This window comes from Hetaerina americana, unplaced genomic scaffold (genome assembly GCF_022747635.1).
Source record: "Hetaerina americana unplaced genomic scaffold, ioHetAmer1.1.p SCAF_3, whole genome shotgun sequence".
In the NCBI taxonomy this organism is placed as follows: Eukaryota; Metazoa; Arthropoda; class Insecta; order Odonata; family Calopterygidae; genus Hetaerina; species Hetaerina americana.
Genome location: NW_027286874.1, coordinates 62170517 through 62186228, shown reverse-complemented (window position 1 = coordinate 62186228; position 15712 = coordinate 62170517). Strand labels below are relative to the sequence as shown.

The 15712-nt window shown below is 38.1% G+C and overlaps 1 protein-coding gene across 1 annotated transcript in view; it reads left to right on the top strand.

Annotated features, from left to right (window-relative positions):
• Nucleotides 1–15712, top strand: part of LOC139690076 (uncharacterized) — a 159017-nt gene that overhangs the window by 135242 nt on the left and 8063 nt on the right. The window lies entirely within an intron of this gene.

Genomic DNA, 15712 nt, shown 5'->3' with positions numbered 1-15712 from the left:
GAGCACGCCTCTCTGGGCACCCTCAGCTTCCACCGAACAGTGAGTTTTCGGGCACTAGAGCTTCCTCGGAAATCATTGGTGGCACAGGAAAAGGAACTGGCTCTCCCACCTGAGTGTGGGACACACCGTTAGGCTTAGTGCTGGTGAACTCTACCCCACCTATCAAACCGACCTTCGGATTGATAATTGTGGTTATAAGTGCCTGTTATCGGTATATCGACTTCGACCAAAACCTAATGAATGAATCAAGAATGAGACAGATTTTACGTTTGTTTCTCGTTTTGCTGCACGAGGCATTTTTTTTAGTTGTGTACACAGATTTCTACTTATATCCATACACGCAATTGGCTCAATCAGGAAATGGAATTGAAATACACCGAGAAAGAAGATTTACAGACCGTGAATAACGACCTATACTGAGTGTGGAAAAATTGGAACAAGTGAATGAGAATACTAAGTGATGACCGTCGAGTTGTCATAAACGACAGGAATACATCCCATTCTTATTTATTTTCTTTGCACTCCTGAAATGACCAGTGGATAACTGAGGGGTATTATTTGAGTTTATGAATTTTAGCTAAGAATTCCGCTAACTTTGATTATCTAAGTATGGTTTATTTCACGCAATGAATGTGAGCCGGTCGTTTATAGTAAGTTATTGTGTTCTTACCCTTAAAAGAGGTATTAAAATGTGTTGGAAAGACATGTTTTATTTTTACTGACTCTAATTTTTATCTAGTCTTGAAGCAATAAGAATAGATTTCCCGGTGTCGTGACTGAGTTATTTCTAAGATGCCAATGGCTGATTCAATCAATTCAGAGCCGACGGCTGCCGTGACAGCATGTTATTCGCTGGATCATTGCCGTTATATTTCTGAAGTTGGCAGTCAATATTGTTTTCTATTCATTTACCTCTCGTTCACGGTGACTTTCTTCATCCATCATTGATTGAGTTGACGCCACCCTCAATCCATTCTCCTATCAACTAATCCTATCAATGTCTTTATGTTTCTTCATTTATAAATCTCCATCTTTTATCCGATTTTTACATCTGAAGTTTCTGCAATTCAGTTTTCCTTTCAATTTGACATTATGAAACTGTTGTGCTAAAAATTATAAACATGATGGGTATATTTTTTTTATTTTCCGTGTTTTTCTATGGCCGTCTACACCGTCTGTTCGCAGCATTGAGTTAATTACTTTAGATATCCATTACGGCGTCTTGGTGCGGACGTTTCAGTTATTTGTACCAAGGCACACAAACTCCTTAAGTAGGAATGTCTCATGAAAATTTTCAAGCCTGTAAGATTGTTTTGGCTCCGTATAATGCACCAAGTCGAACTCACAATTTCAATACGCCTGTAACTTCAAAGCGGATTTGCTCTTATTTGTTTTTAAGAGTTAAAACATAGAATTTAAAGGGGAAGATAAAAAGAATTTTGAATATTAAATTCCACAAAACTTGGAAAGCATGAGTTAACCATGTCTTCATTCGTAGTTTTTTTCTAAGTAGATAACTTGTCTTTCCATTAAATTTTAATTAAAATTTTGCTCAAAAAATATAACGCAACACTTCAAACCATGAATATTTTTTTACCATCTTCCGCTTTTGACTCCGTGTTCTACAGCCGAGTAGTAAAATTATTATTTGGTGTTTCTCCGTTGGAAGTACGACCTTCACGTTTGACTGAGCAAACTCCTTAACTTTTGTAACGTCGTCCTCTGAGGAGAAAAAGGGATGGTTGCATGTGCAAAATAAGGAAAGAGATTCCCTTTAGTATCTGATGATTCCATGGGACGAGAAAGGAGTGAGTGAGTGAGTGAGGGAGAGGGAAAACGGAGGGTATAACAGTTTCTCGAGAGAGGGAATCGTGGAAATCGTACGGAGGCCCTCTTTGGTAAAATTGATTGAGGATGTTGTTCTTAATAAGCGCTACGCGACTCCACTAGGAGACGCGACATTGCAGCAGAAGAAGTGTCAAAGGATGCGTAAGAACAAATTAAAAGTCGAGAGTAAAGATGTGATATTAGTTCTTGAAGATTATATGTATTAAGATTATTTATTTAGATTAAAACTTTTTACTGCCAAAATCTGACCCAGACCTCACCTTGCGGGATTGATTGGTACTGTTTTAAATTTGTAAATTAAGCTTTTTTGTTTTGAGTTTAATTGTTGCAAAATTGCATGCAGTTATGCACACCGGTATTGTTTCTTAAATGATGATCTCTTCATTACTTTTCATTATAAATTAGTTGATAGTTTCTTTTGATCTTAATTTTGGGAGACGTCTGATATTTTAAGACTGAAGGAAGTGCCAAATAAAAACGTTTCGGAGGTCGTGGGTTTTGATATGATATTATTAAGAGGCTGCATTGAGTACATTCCCCTTACATACAAATCCGAACTGAATATTTTCGGAAGATATGTGAGTATTACTGCGAAATTATGCATTGGTTGATGGCTTAACTTGGTGGAACTCCTTCAACTCCTTCATGATGGGTAGGATAGGAAACACTGCTATTCCACAAAATATAATTTCACTACGATCGGGTTCGATACAGCGAGTCATCATTTGGCCAGATGATGATATTAAATTAAATCTATCATCGATGAAATTAAATTTATTTTTTCCTCTCATGGTCGAGCGCGTGTTAGTTAAAATAATAAATGTTCACGCTTTGTAGATAGAAAAAATCTTAGCTGCCAAATGTCCTTAAACACGATTACATCTCAATGCAACAATTTCAGAGTGTAAAAATCATTCGCCTTGACTGGGATTCGAACCCAGATCCCTCAATATCCGGTCGAGTGCTTTAGCCACTTAAGCTACCGAGGCGTCCTCTTAAACTCTTACACTCTGAAATCCTCTTCTTTTACACTCTGAAATTGTTGCATTGAAATGCACATTAGCGGATGACTCCGTAAAAAGTTACTGTTGCGGCATCTCCCGCAGTTTCTTTGGAACGATTACATCTTATGAGCATCTTATAATTTGGGTGTAATACCTTGGGTGTAACTGTTGGATTTGAACTTGCATCTTCAGAGGGTATTTAACGAAAATATGTGAAAGGAGGGAAATGATATAGAAAATGGGATGTATGTGTTTCTTTGAGGATTTCATTCAGGTTTTCGGCATAATATAATGGAAACTAACTTTGCAAGAATTTTAGAGTAAGGTATAGACTAGAAAAATTTTCGTTTTGTTTGAAATCCCTACATGCATCGCATTTTGCAAGAACCGGTTGAAATTTAGAGCCATGATATGTAATGATGATATAGGGGAATTAATTGGGGTCAAATATTCTCGTTCGTGATATTTTAACTTACACCACGAAGATCAGACAGGTAATGAAAGGGCTGAGGGTCACAATAGTCGGGGGACATGATCCCCCGTAAGGAAGGCACTTTCAAAAAGTATGTAGACTTAATGAAATATTTAAGTGAAAAGAAAATACAGAGTGTGTGGAGTGATTCAAGTGACGTGGCAATAGTTTTTTTATGGGAATATTTGTCAAGGACGTTCAGAGAACAATTAGCATTACAAAGAAAACGCATTACAGGATTAAGAAATTAACGGCCGAGGTTCTAATTTGAGGCGTAAATAAAAGATTTTTGAAGGCATTTATTATGATCGTAGGCGTTTTATGAATGAGAAAATTAGTCTTTGAGCAAAGAGAAAGGGCGCAGGGAGGAGGATTTTGAGGAATGAATCCGTAGAAGGGTGGGAAAATAAGCCGGAGAAATAGGGAGATAAACGACAAAGTGCTAGATATTGTGAGAGAAGGTTGAAATCTGGTGGAAGAAATTCGAAGCAGAAAGTTGGGGGAAATATTAAGAGGGTATGGGATGTTGAAAGATGTACGATTATTTGGAAAAATATTAAATAAGCCCTGAAAGGAAGAAGAACAGCAGGCATTATAAACGGAATAAAGAAAATTCAAGTGACCTGACAAATTTTATAGTCACATGGAGCTAGGTCTGGACTCAATAGATGCTGAGGAACGCACTTTGCATTGATTTTTATGAGGTTTTCAGTAAAAACAATTTCGATTTGCGGCCGTGCATCAGCCTGGTGCAGCATCCAACCAGTTGTTTTGAAAAGTGCCCTTTTGCGATTTATATGGTGTTGGATAATTTTCAGTACATCCCTTTACTATGTTCCATTTACAGCAGTATGTGTGCTGGTATGTGATTCTGATACGACATTATCTGAATATTAAAATAATGATAAACTATGACTTTGTCACCGCTTCGGTTTTATTTTGTATCGGTGAGGGTGGAGATCTTTACTCAAGAGCTTTGCCGTTTTACCCTCAAGATCAAGACGATGCAGCCACGTTTCATCTGCAGAAATAATCTATTAAAATAAACTCGTTATCTTTCTATTACATAAAATTCAGTTTTGAACAAACCTAATCGCGAGCGTTCTGTTTTTCGTGTATGAGCAGTCTCGGAACCCACTGCGCACATACGCGTCTCATGTGCAATTATTCGGTTACCATTGTGTGGGTGCCACCCAATTAATTTCCATTAGTTCTGATTGTGTTCTTAAAATTATTCGGCAATTTTCTCATTCCGTGTAAGTAGCGGGGATTATATTTACCTCCGTAAGAACAGTGAATGGAGCTCCGGGTCCACCATCCTTCTAGATATATTTGAAACCATCTTCTTGCAGTACTACACGAAAGAGCAAACTCTCTATAGCCCTCTGTAGTAGGTATTACATAGACCTAGCCCAATGGTTCTTTTCAGGCGAATGCAAAATATCAACGTGGTGTCGCCTGTTACCTCCAACGTTCTCGTAGGCGAACTGAACATGTTTTAAATTTTAACGGCTGCCGCTGACGCATTGATTGGTTTAAATCAAAGGAAATCGTACCAAATCTACCTTATTTTTTAATCAAACAATCAATCTTACCTAAAAGTTATTTTTGCACACGAAAAATTGGTGACGAACTCTTAATATAAAAGTCCACGTATTTTCCACCTTTTCAACGAGGGCGTACTGTGAACTGGTTTTTGTAAATGCGCATTAGCCTCCATGATATTGCATGCTACCGATAGCCTTCCAAATAAACCTTGAGTATCAGAATTCCACGGTGTCAGTGAAAAACCATCCTCATCCATTCTACCAGTGGATTAGTATACATATATTAATTAATAGTACTGCACCGATGGAAGCACATAGGACCGAATATTTCTCTCCCTTTCCCTAGATTTTATTTCTCTGCTTACTCTCGGAAGAGCCACCGGACGTGGAGGACATGGAACGCTTTGCAAAAGAACTGGACATTTTTAGGAGAGCAAAGAATTTGGGAGGTCGGCGAGCGGGAAGTGGGGGTCATCGCCTTTGCCGGGGGAGATGGAAAAAGAGGAAGAATGCCCGCACCCACCTCTCTCTGGACGCGTTGAATTCTAAGAGCTCCTGCATAACAGCACCGTTCCATGTTCTCTATTTTTCTATTTCGGAAGGGGTAAGGAAACAAAAATCATTCGATCTTGGAAAATGTGAGAAAGTGGGCGAAGGATCAACCGCAAGCAAGTCCCGATAGTGAGGCTGGATGCGGCCCGGTCCGGAAATGGAGCGCAGACGTAGAGAGAGCGAGCGAGAGAGAGGTAGGTAAGAGTCGGTCGCAGGCAGAGCGCTCCATCGTGGGAGAGTAATGGAAATTCCGGAGCGTGGTGAGAGGTACAATTTCATATCCTCGGTCGTTGGAGAGTCTATGGAAGGGAAATGAAAATCCAGGAAAGGGTTTTGATCGTGGCAGAAATTCTGGAAGGAATTGGCGCCACCGTGTTTGTCCATTTACTCCCATTCGGCGAGGGGTGGTGAGTTGAAATCGCGTGGCAGACACTCGAGGCTGAGTGGAATCATCGAAAGGGTTAGAGCGGAGTAAAATATTTAAGAGGAAATACGATGGGAGTCCCTCCCAAGCCCCTCATCCACCTCTCCGTTTTCTAAACTCCGCTTTTTCGAGTTTCTTTACTTTTTTCCCCCATGAGGTTGGGCCCAATCCTTCAGATTGAGTCCCAAAGCATAGGAGTGCGTAACGATTCGACTTTCCATTTGCGTGTCGAAGGAGCGGAAAGGAATTTGGGTGACTAGGAGACGACAACGAAATTGGAATTCCCCGGGGATACGTTGTGATTGATTCCATGGATAGCGGCGGGATTCAAAGTGCGCGTTGCATCACCACCCGATTGGCCCACCCCGGTCGGAAGTCGGTGTGCCGGTTACTGAATTTTCAGCATATACTCGTAGTTTTTTTTATTACGGACTTCTTTATCATATTTCATGATTGTAATTCCTTCACTCGAAAGAAATATGTCGGGAAGAGGGCGCTGTGTATGAAGGAGGACAGTATTCAGAGGAATTTTCAATCGAGTGACGGAGTAATAATATAAAATGACCAATTCTCTGCGACGGATGATCTGTGATTGCACACGAGTGGGCAGAGTTATTGAAAATTGTTCCTTATGGCCAATAAGAATCAAGAAATATCACGTATAGATGAACAGGTTTTCATTTTATTAAATTTTACCTACATCAAATGCCATTTGGCACAGTTCATAATGTTGTCCGAGAGAAATAATGTTCGTATTAAAAAGGAACGTTGATGTTTTCTTCCCTTGTGGCCCCTTTAAAATTATTGCATGGTTTGGTTGAGTGTAGTTTCCCTCAATGTACGTCCTACCAGCCTCTTGAGCATTGCAACAATCTTTGTACGTACAATCTTATTGCTATCTCCACCTTCACATCATTTCATTCCAAAACCATGCCTTTCAAACTTTTTACACTATCTCCATCTTATCCACTGTGTGCAGACCATCCACTCTCGTCACCTTTCTTGAACTGTTTCAAATTCATGAAGAAAAAGAGCTAATTATACGTTATTTTTATGAAAGAAAACCATATCGTCTCAGTTCAAGTTCAGAAAATCGAAGTTTAATTAAAGTTCACGTTCAGTGTATCTTAAGTCACTTAAATTGATAACTTCTGCTGCAAAACTTTTTTCTTCCCCCGGCATCAATATTTCCTAAAAAATTGATTACCATCACCGTTTTCGTGTCAGAAAGACCTTCATTCAAATGAACTATTATGTGTTAATTCAAAATATTTTCCCCAGTTTCACTATATGTGTTATCATTGTTTTACATCCTATCAAATACTCAATTTAAATGTTGTTAACAGACGGATTTCGTTTTCACATAATTAATCCTAAATATCTACTAGAGATATTTCGTGTAACCGCCTGTGTAATCATTACTTATATAAATATATAACCAACCATATGTATAAAATATGAAGTTGCATTCTACTTTGATTCTAATAATTAAAAGGTTTACTCATCTTCAGTCGTAAGGAATATCATAAATAGTGGTTTATTTTTTATCGCATTTGATATATGCATTACGACATGAATCTAGATCAATTTTTTTTCCACTCCACCCTACCCGATAAGCCAGTAATGTCGGTATTAGAGGAAATGAAATCGCCGGTTAGGAAACTAGGTCAACCAGCCACGCGACTCGAAGTCAGAAGCAACCGCGTGTCAGCAGAATATACCGTATAAACCAGTGGGTCCCCTGTGAGACGGTGCTCTAGTCTGTGGGGGAGAAAGGAGGCAAGGGGGCGGCAGAGGATCTCCGGACGATGCTGACAATGTGATATTTGCGTAGGCTCGGTAACCCTCCTTTGTCTCCATTTTTAAGCTTCGTTTTTAAATTTGCGTTGTTTCCCGCATCTGGAAGTAATTTAAACCGTTTCCTTAAATTTTAAAGTAGGAACGGTTGAAAAATATTTTCATGCATCTCTCGCACAAGGGAAACTTTTGAAGGGGTTTAATCTCATTTGATCTATCGTTTGCGTAACTTCACGACACTGAGTACTTCGGCAGTAAGGTTCAGTGCGAATAAAACGGGTGTTAATCCAGAGAGGAACAGCTCATCTGATAATTAGATTCGTTGTTTTTACATTAACTATTTACCTAGATAGTTACAACAATATTATCAAGGCTGCATTGGCAAGTTATTTTTCATTCATCGCATGATATCATTCTTTTTATAGAACTATTATACCTTTTTTAAATTATTTTATGATGGCGAAGTATATTACGGAAATAAAAGCCCAGTATACTGTTTATGTTTTCATGAAATGGTAATGTATGGTTCGAAAAGATGACCTTTTCTCTCATACGTATCTTTTCATGCCATTGAGAGAATAGCACCGAGCTGTAAATACTGCGATTCTGCCCTCACGGCTAAATACATATGTATTCATTGAACTTGGCGGTCACAATAACCTTTGGGATTGGAATTAATTAAGGAAAATACAAGGGGGTACAATGATAGGCACCAGCAGTGATCTGACCTTTCTCCAGGTAATTGTTAAGATGATTCCACGACAGTCCCAAAAGATAGATACCATCAGACAGCCAAAAAAATCCTCTTCGTCTTTCTCCAAAAGATTCGAAATCTCCCTGGACAGGACGGAGCGCAGATGTCAGGAGTCGTGGAATACAGCGTGCTGACACCTTTGACAGTTATAGTTCTTCGTGAATAATTTTCCTTACCCAGCCAAAACTAAGATCAATCTCATTAATGATCATTTGATTGGTATAATGGGATAAAGTCATCCACTTTCTTCCCTATGGCAGCATCGTCCGTGAGTGGTTGTCTTTCACTCCTTGGATCGTCATGTCGCCAGTTTGAAAATTTCTTTTCCTCCTCACAACAACCGGGTTATCATTTCCATAGACAGACATGATTTTATCGCGGATATTCCGTACGCTGTAACCTTTCAAATGAAGAAACTTAATCACACTGCGTCTTGGGAAAGATTACCGGTTTCCTAAGGCTTGGAGAATGTGCAGACTCTTTTTCTTTGTAACTGTTTGACGAAGTGGAGACATACATTATATACCTATCGTGGATAAGTAATCTATCAGATGACGTTAGGCGTCGTAATCATATGAAATGATCAAATAATTGATGAGAATGCAGTGCATGAACTTGGTCAGTTGAATGACCAAATGTAGGCCGTTGAGAAAGTATGATTAATCCCACTATTGGGTAAGTATGAGATAATCTCAAACCTTTTTTTTCAATATCAGTTTTACAACTGTTTACAGTAGTTTCAATGCACATAAAACTTACTAAAATCAATTTATTATTTATAATGTTGTTAATGTAAAAACGTTACTTTCTCTTGGATGGAAAATTATTTTTTATAAAAAGTTTATAGATAGAAGTAACAAGTAAGCGTAAACTTAGGGAAATGTCAATTAGTACTTTCAATGTATGACTCATTCTTCAATTGCAATGAAAGAGTATCTCGTGTTCCATTTAATTCTTGAGACAAAAGGTAGATGAATTCTACAAAATGATTTCGTATATTTATCCTACACTTTTCTTCGTTCATATTTCAAATCACGCACTCGGAAGATCAAAATAGCTCTCGGTCTCCTGTAAAAGGTCACCTTAAGATTGGTCGCTAGCTAAGGAGCTTTGTTGAGTTAATTCGTTGGTGGTTTTAACTTAAAAAAAACGGTAGGAAACAAAAGCCAGAAGAGTCAAAAGATATTTGAATGCAATTTTTTGTGAGTTTCATACGATCAATATGCACGGAACGAAAACATTTTATTTTTCACCAAGATCTGTAGATTTTGATGGGATTAATCCAGAGGCAGCATAAGTTTTTTTTTAAATCCCGATTCCCTCACGTTAAATACGTCAAAACGGTTTTTTAGTGCTCTTGGCTTGGGAAAATCCCATGCTCTCTCCCTCTGAGGAACTCCGCATCCTCTCTAACAAGGAGCAAAAATTCGTCGAATCTTCCACGAGCTTATTTGAAATCGCCGCAGGCATAAGCTTTTCTGTGTTTTCTTTTTTTTGCAAAAAGTCTCTAATCATTACGAATTACCGCTGACCTCCGGCGCCTTCCGTTTTATTATCCTACCTTTTCATCCGATGGGGCTCCTTCGCCCAAATTAAATTCTGGCAAACAATTGAGTTTTCACATGGATAAAGGGGGGCGAAGGGGGTAGGGTTTGCACGGGGGCGGGACAAGTTTCAACGACCTTAATGAAATCTTTTTGAAGCGGTGCGGAATAAAAAAAGGAAGGGAGGGGGAAATAAAATTCTTCCGCTCTCATCCCTCTTCTTGGGTCGCTTCAAAAGGAGAAAAAAAATACCTCTCCGCCCTTTCTCTCTCCCTCTCTCTCTCTCTTCTTTTCTCCAGACCTGTTTGATTTTGAGGAACGCTTTCCTTCCACTTTGCCTAGGGATGTCCGATCCTAGAGAATATTCTACGACCTTCTGTCAAGCCTCCTTCCAATCCCTTCGTCATTATTATGGTAATAGGGTCGTAGGACCAACACGAAACCATTATCTTAGCCTCGTCGTCCATTCAGTCTTTTCCTCATCTTTTACAGAAAGCATACTACGCAAGCCCATATGCATGTGCATCAATAAAAGAGAAACCCTACATTGAGGCTCAGCAAACGAATTTCAGAGTGAAAATGTCCCCTTTTGTTTAGTTCAGTTCGTGAAATTCAATTGTAAAAGGAACTAACCGTAGATGCCCATTGAGCCGGCATCCATTTCCTCCGTGCCGGTGAGTAAGGAAATAGTATGACAATTGTCAACCTTCTACTAACCCTTAATCCTGTGACATTTACTTCTAAAATTTTCTTTTTTCTTAAAAAAAAATCTTTTGATACATTTAATAACTCCCCTCACATGATAAGCAGCAAAGACATCAAATTCCCCTTTAAAAGGGTATTTTATATTTACCATAACTTTCGCGTTCTGTTAGTTTATTTCTATTTTGTAGAATTAATTTTTAGTCATGGAAATTACACTACAGAAAAATCTTTGTGAAAACATCCATATTTTCTTCCGTACCTCAAAAGCGTACCCAACGATGGAAGTAAATCGCTTACTCATTGGAAGACATTGCCTCATAGCTGATTAATGTCAATAAATGGTATAAAAAGTAAATCTTTCCATACAGGATGACAACTAAGTGATGGGAAAATCTTGGGTCAAAGTTTTCTTTCCTCAATGCTCGTAGAAGGATGATGGTGCGTTAGCAGTATCCATTGAAACATGAATGTTGTCACTCCAAATATAAAATTCGCGTGCCTAAATAATCTGGCATTATTGGCAAAAAATATCGCTATATTTCGATTGAAATTCCTCAATAAATACTTAAGGTACACAAAGAAAAGAAGGATCAAGGACAGCAATGTATTATTCACTCCTCAGCAAGCTATTATATTTGGTGGGGAAAGCCATTGAGCCACTCAAAAATGCTTCCGAAGATTCGATGTCAGTTTCATTAGGATTCGGGGAGGTCCCCTTTTGGAAGCCGATCTCGATCCATTGATTTACCGCCACTTAGGCATCGCCTGATCCGTCCCACTCTCTTTCCCGATGCCTCCTCTTCGCCCAACCCCTTCACCGCGCCGTTACAACTCGCGCCTTTCTCCAGGGCAGTTCAAAATATGCGCCTCCCCCATTAAATCTCGTTTCATTAGTTCACCCAACAGCTCACCCAGCTCGAGTCTCTTCCCTCCGTTTTATAAGCGACTACGAAGAACAGCTAAGACTTGGAATTAATACTCGGAAGTACAGGATCTTTTCAATTCCTGCGCTCGAGTACCATTCCTAATGAACACTGCCTTTGTTCTATTTTTTCAGAGTTGTAAACGAATGGATTCGTTAAGGTTGCTCAGTTGGTTTCTTAAAATACTATCATCGTTATACTAAGATCAATAGTTTGAAGGAAATAAGCCACCTTCCCCCGTTATGATTGCGGATATTAGGATAATTATTATTATTATTGATTATGAGATTAATCAGCCATGTAGGTAATTCTCAAGAGCAACAGTCTTGTCGTATGGAGTATTGATGGTCTTTCATTTTTGTTCACTTGCCCAAATCCATCGACTTGCGAAGACGCATTTTGTTTTTCTGTTATTGGGGAGAAGTTGGGCAATATTTTTCATAATTACTAGAATATAATTCCTCATGAGAAACTTCTACGGATAAGTGCCATCGTATCCATCTTGGACAAAAAATTTAATCCAAAAAATAACCCTAAGTATTCATGAGCGTCTCATATTTGGGAGTACATAACAGTTTTTCAATGGTAATTACTCTAGTCCTTACGTGGGTTGCAAAGTCCACTGTACCGTCCATATTCCGGTGGGCGGGAGTTTAAAATGCACACCTTTGACGGCTTTTGATGGAAGACGGTTGATTTGTCCACTGGGTTTTTTCAAAAGGCATTTTTTTTTTAATTCTAGACTGTTCTTCCGTTCTAAAATTTGGAAAAGTCCACATTCGTGCAAATTCCCGACCATAACTGCTATCAGCACTGTCCCTCACTGCGACATTGATCGGGTGTTGTTAATAAATAACTTTTGACGGTCCAACAAACCCAATTATTATTTTAAAAACAATAAGGTGGCATTAAATAGGGAACCCAAATGTATACGAATAATGGAAACTCAAAATAAACCAGATAACCTTTAACACTGAGCGTATGTACTCAACACAATTATTTCCGTTTCCCTTTCAATGGCTCTCAAATAGGTTTTCGTCACATGCATTTTGTCCTAAAGTGAACGGAGAATTGATTTCACACCTCCCTTCTCTGAATAAGCTTTTGCAGTAGTGAAATATCGAAAAAGAGATCCATTATTTGCTTTACTTCATCAGGACTTTAAAATGACAACAGTGACCCCTGATCGTGCTTTGAGCATCTTTTAGGTTTGATTTCCTTTGATGAAGGTTCGTATGTCGTTTTGGCAGCGCAATATGATTTGACGCTCTACTATATATTGACCACTGGATTTTTGTGATTCTGATGTTAAATTTAATAAAAATTCAAACTCAATGCACCGCATACCTTCAATACGAGGCAATATTGAAAGTAACCATTTTCATCAGCAAATACTACACGTGTAGTGAATACTTTTTCCGTCTTTGGAACAATGAATTTATTTAAATCAATTATTATCATTCAGTGTATACAATTCGAATTTTAAAAATATTTCAGCAACATTCCTTCTTTATTAAATTTTAGTTGATATTCTGCGAGCATGTTCTTTCTTCCAATGCAAAAACTGAAATTATCTTATTTCCAAAATACCTTGCACTCGTATATTGCACCATTAAGAGGAGTAGTAGCCTAATACGTAGAGCGTTCGGCTACGTCGAAGGACCCGGGTTAAAATCTGGATTACTCTGGGCGACAAGGCCTTGTGATTTTGAGGTACCAGGTAACGCTTAACTACACCCAGGCTCGCTGAAACGACTAAGCTGTACCATCACTTTTCAAACTAGTCTCATTACTGCGGCTTTACGACCTTCTCCCTCCATTTGTATGTTTGCATAGCAACTTGGCGCAGCAATGGTGTACAAATATATTTAAACTTATATATTTTAATTAATTTTAAAGGAAAATGCCGAGCAATTTTTCTTTTGATACTTAGATCTCTCATGTAATACTGTCTTTAAAACAACATTCTGAGTGTAATTCTAATTGAAACTCTTTCAAAAGTATTTAATTTCTTTATAAGTACTTTCAAAAGTAAATCCTACCTCATTTTATATAACTCTATTTCTTTAATACTTCTTAATAATTGTTTAAAATTACTCTGGGAATTAAATGGAATTTCAAAGTTATCCTCTTGGTTGAAAATTGGGTGATTAATGCTGTCTAAAAGACCAGGTATTCTAATTTCTGTAAATAACTGCAATTCATCATATTTGTTGCGAATTATAACTTGCCTTGCTATTACTTATTATTACTACTTTACACCTTTTTAAAGGAATAGCTAGAAGAGAAATCAATTAACTATTGAATATCTCGATATTAAAGCACAACGTAATAATATATATATATATATATATATATATATATATATATATATATATATATATATATATATATATATATATATATATAACAGTTTCTGGCATCACTTGTTGGAAATTCTTCATATTGACATTAAAATTAAACCACTTGGCTTTTCCACATAAAAAACTTTTACTTACGACCTAGGTTTCGTTATGGTGTAACATCATCAGGTAAAAATACAAGTCAAACATAGTATATATAGCTATGGACGGAGGGGAAGAGGAGGGAGGGAGGAAAGCAAGAATTGGTTGAGGTAGGAAGAGAGGGCAGAGGAGGATTGGTAATATTGATAAATTAGCAGGCTGGAAGAAGGAATTAAGACATTGTTGAAAAAATATAAAAATAAAAAATATACATCGCTGAAAAAATATAATGTTGAAAAAAGTTTTGCTTGACGTCAGTTAGTTGGCAGAGGAGTGGGGGAATGGGTATTGGGAATGGCAGTGGGTAATTAGGTGATTAAGTAGCAGGCTGGGAGGGGTTACTACATTGTTGAAAAAGTTTTGCTTGGTGTTAGTTTAGTTGGCAGATGGGCGAGGAAAATGCAATAATGGGGAACGTGAAGGGTAAAGAAATTCATTGGTCAAAACATCTCCGTAATCCATGTGCTGAAGTATTTCTAATTGCTCCAGCACATCGAGGCGGTGACCTTTCTTCTCAAAGAGCAGGATTTCGGGGATGAAATCGCTGCTGTGACCACAGTCTCTTAGATGTTTGGGGAAGAGTGACGTGGAGATGTTTTTTCTAAAGCATGCTCCTTTATTCTCGTCTCAAATTTCCTTCCCATCTGGCCTATGTATATAAGGTAGCAGTCTTTGCAGAGGAGTTTGTACACCCCACTCTTGTGTATGGGTTTAACTTGGTCCTTTGTGTGGCATAACAGGTCGATTAATTTTGATTTATTGTAGAAGGCCGGTCTCACCTTTTCTTTTGGGAGGATTCTTTGTACTTTTAATGACAAATGGCCAAGAAAAGCAAATCTCCGCCACTGTGGCTGGTTTTCTGCAGATGTGGGAGAATGATACAAGGCTAACTTGGCTAGACGGGATAGTTTCTTCTTGTAAAGTTTATGAATTAACACTTCTCTATACCCATTGTTCACCGCTATCTGTTTTTGTGTTTAACGGCAAAATTTGCCAACAACAAGACGGCCTTGATATAGGCTCTCCGCTACTAGCAGACATTTACCTGGACAATTTTGAGCAACTCATGTTGTCCTCAGAGAATCCCCTCTTAAAGAATATCCTTTGCTGGTATAGATATATAGATGATGTTTTCTGCGTCTGGACGGGTCCTGACAGACAATGAGACAGTTTTTTTTATTTCCTTAATTCCAGAGATAAACATAAAAAATTTACAAAGGAATTAGAAGCAGATGGATCCCTCAACTTTCTAGATTTAACTACTTAAATTAAAAACAATAGGTTTGATTTTTCCATTTTCAGGAAGAAGTGTTATAAAGATGAAGTCATTCATCATAATTCTAGGCCCTGCTTCTCTAAAAAATTATCAGCATTCCACGCCATGGTACACAGAGCATGTTCTATCCCCATATCTAAAGAGAACACTCTTAAAGAACTCAGCATCATAAAACAATTTTTCCTGGAATGTATCATCATCTAGGCTGTCGTGAATTATCCTGGGAAAACACAAGTGATCTGACTGATCATGGGTTGGAAAATCTTGTTTTTCCATTGTGGGACTCTCAAATGAATGCCATATATCTCTAATACTGATTATTGCACTCAATTTCAAATAGGTTCCTAATAGTATCAGAGGCA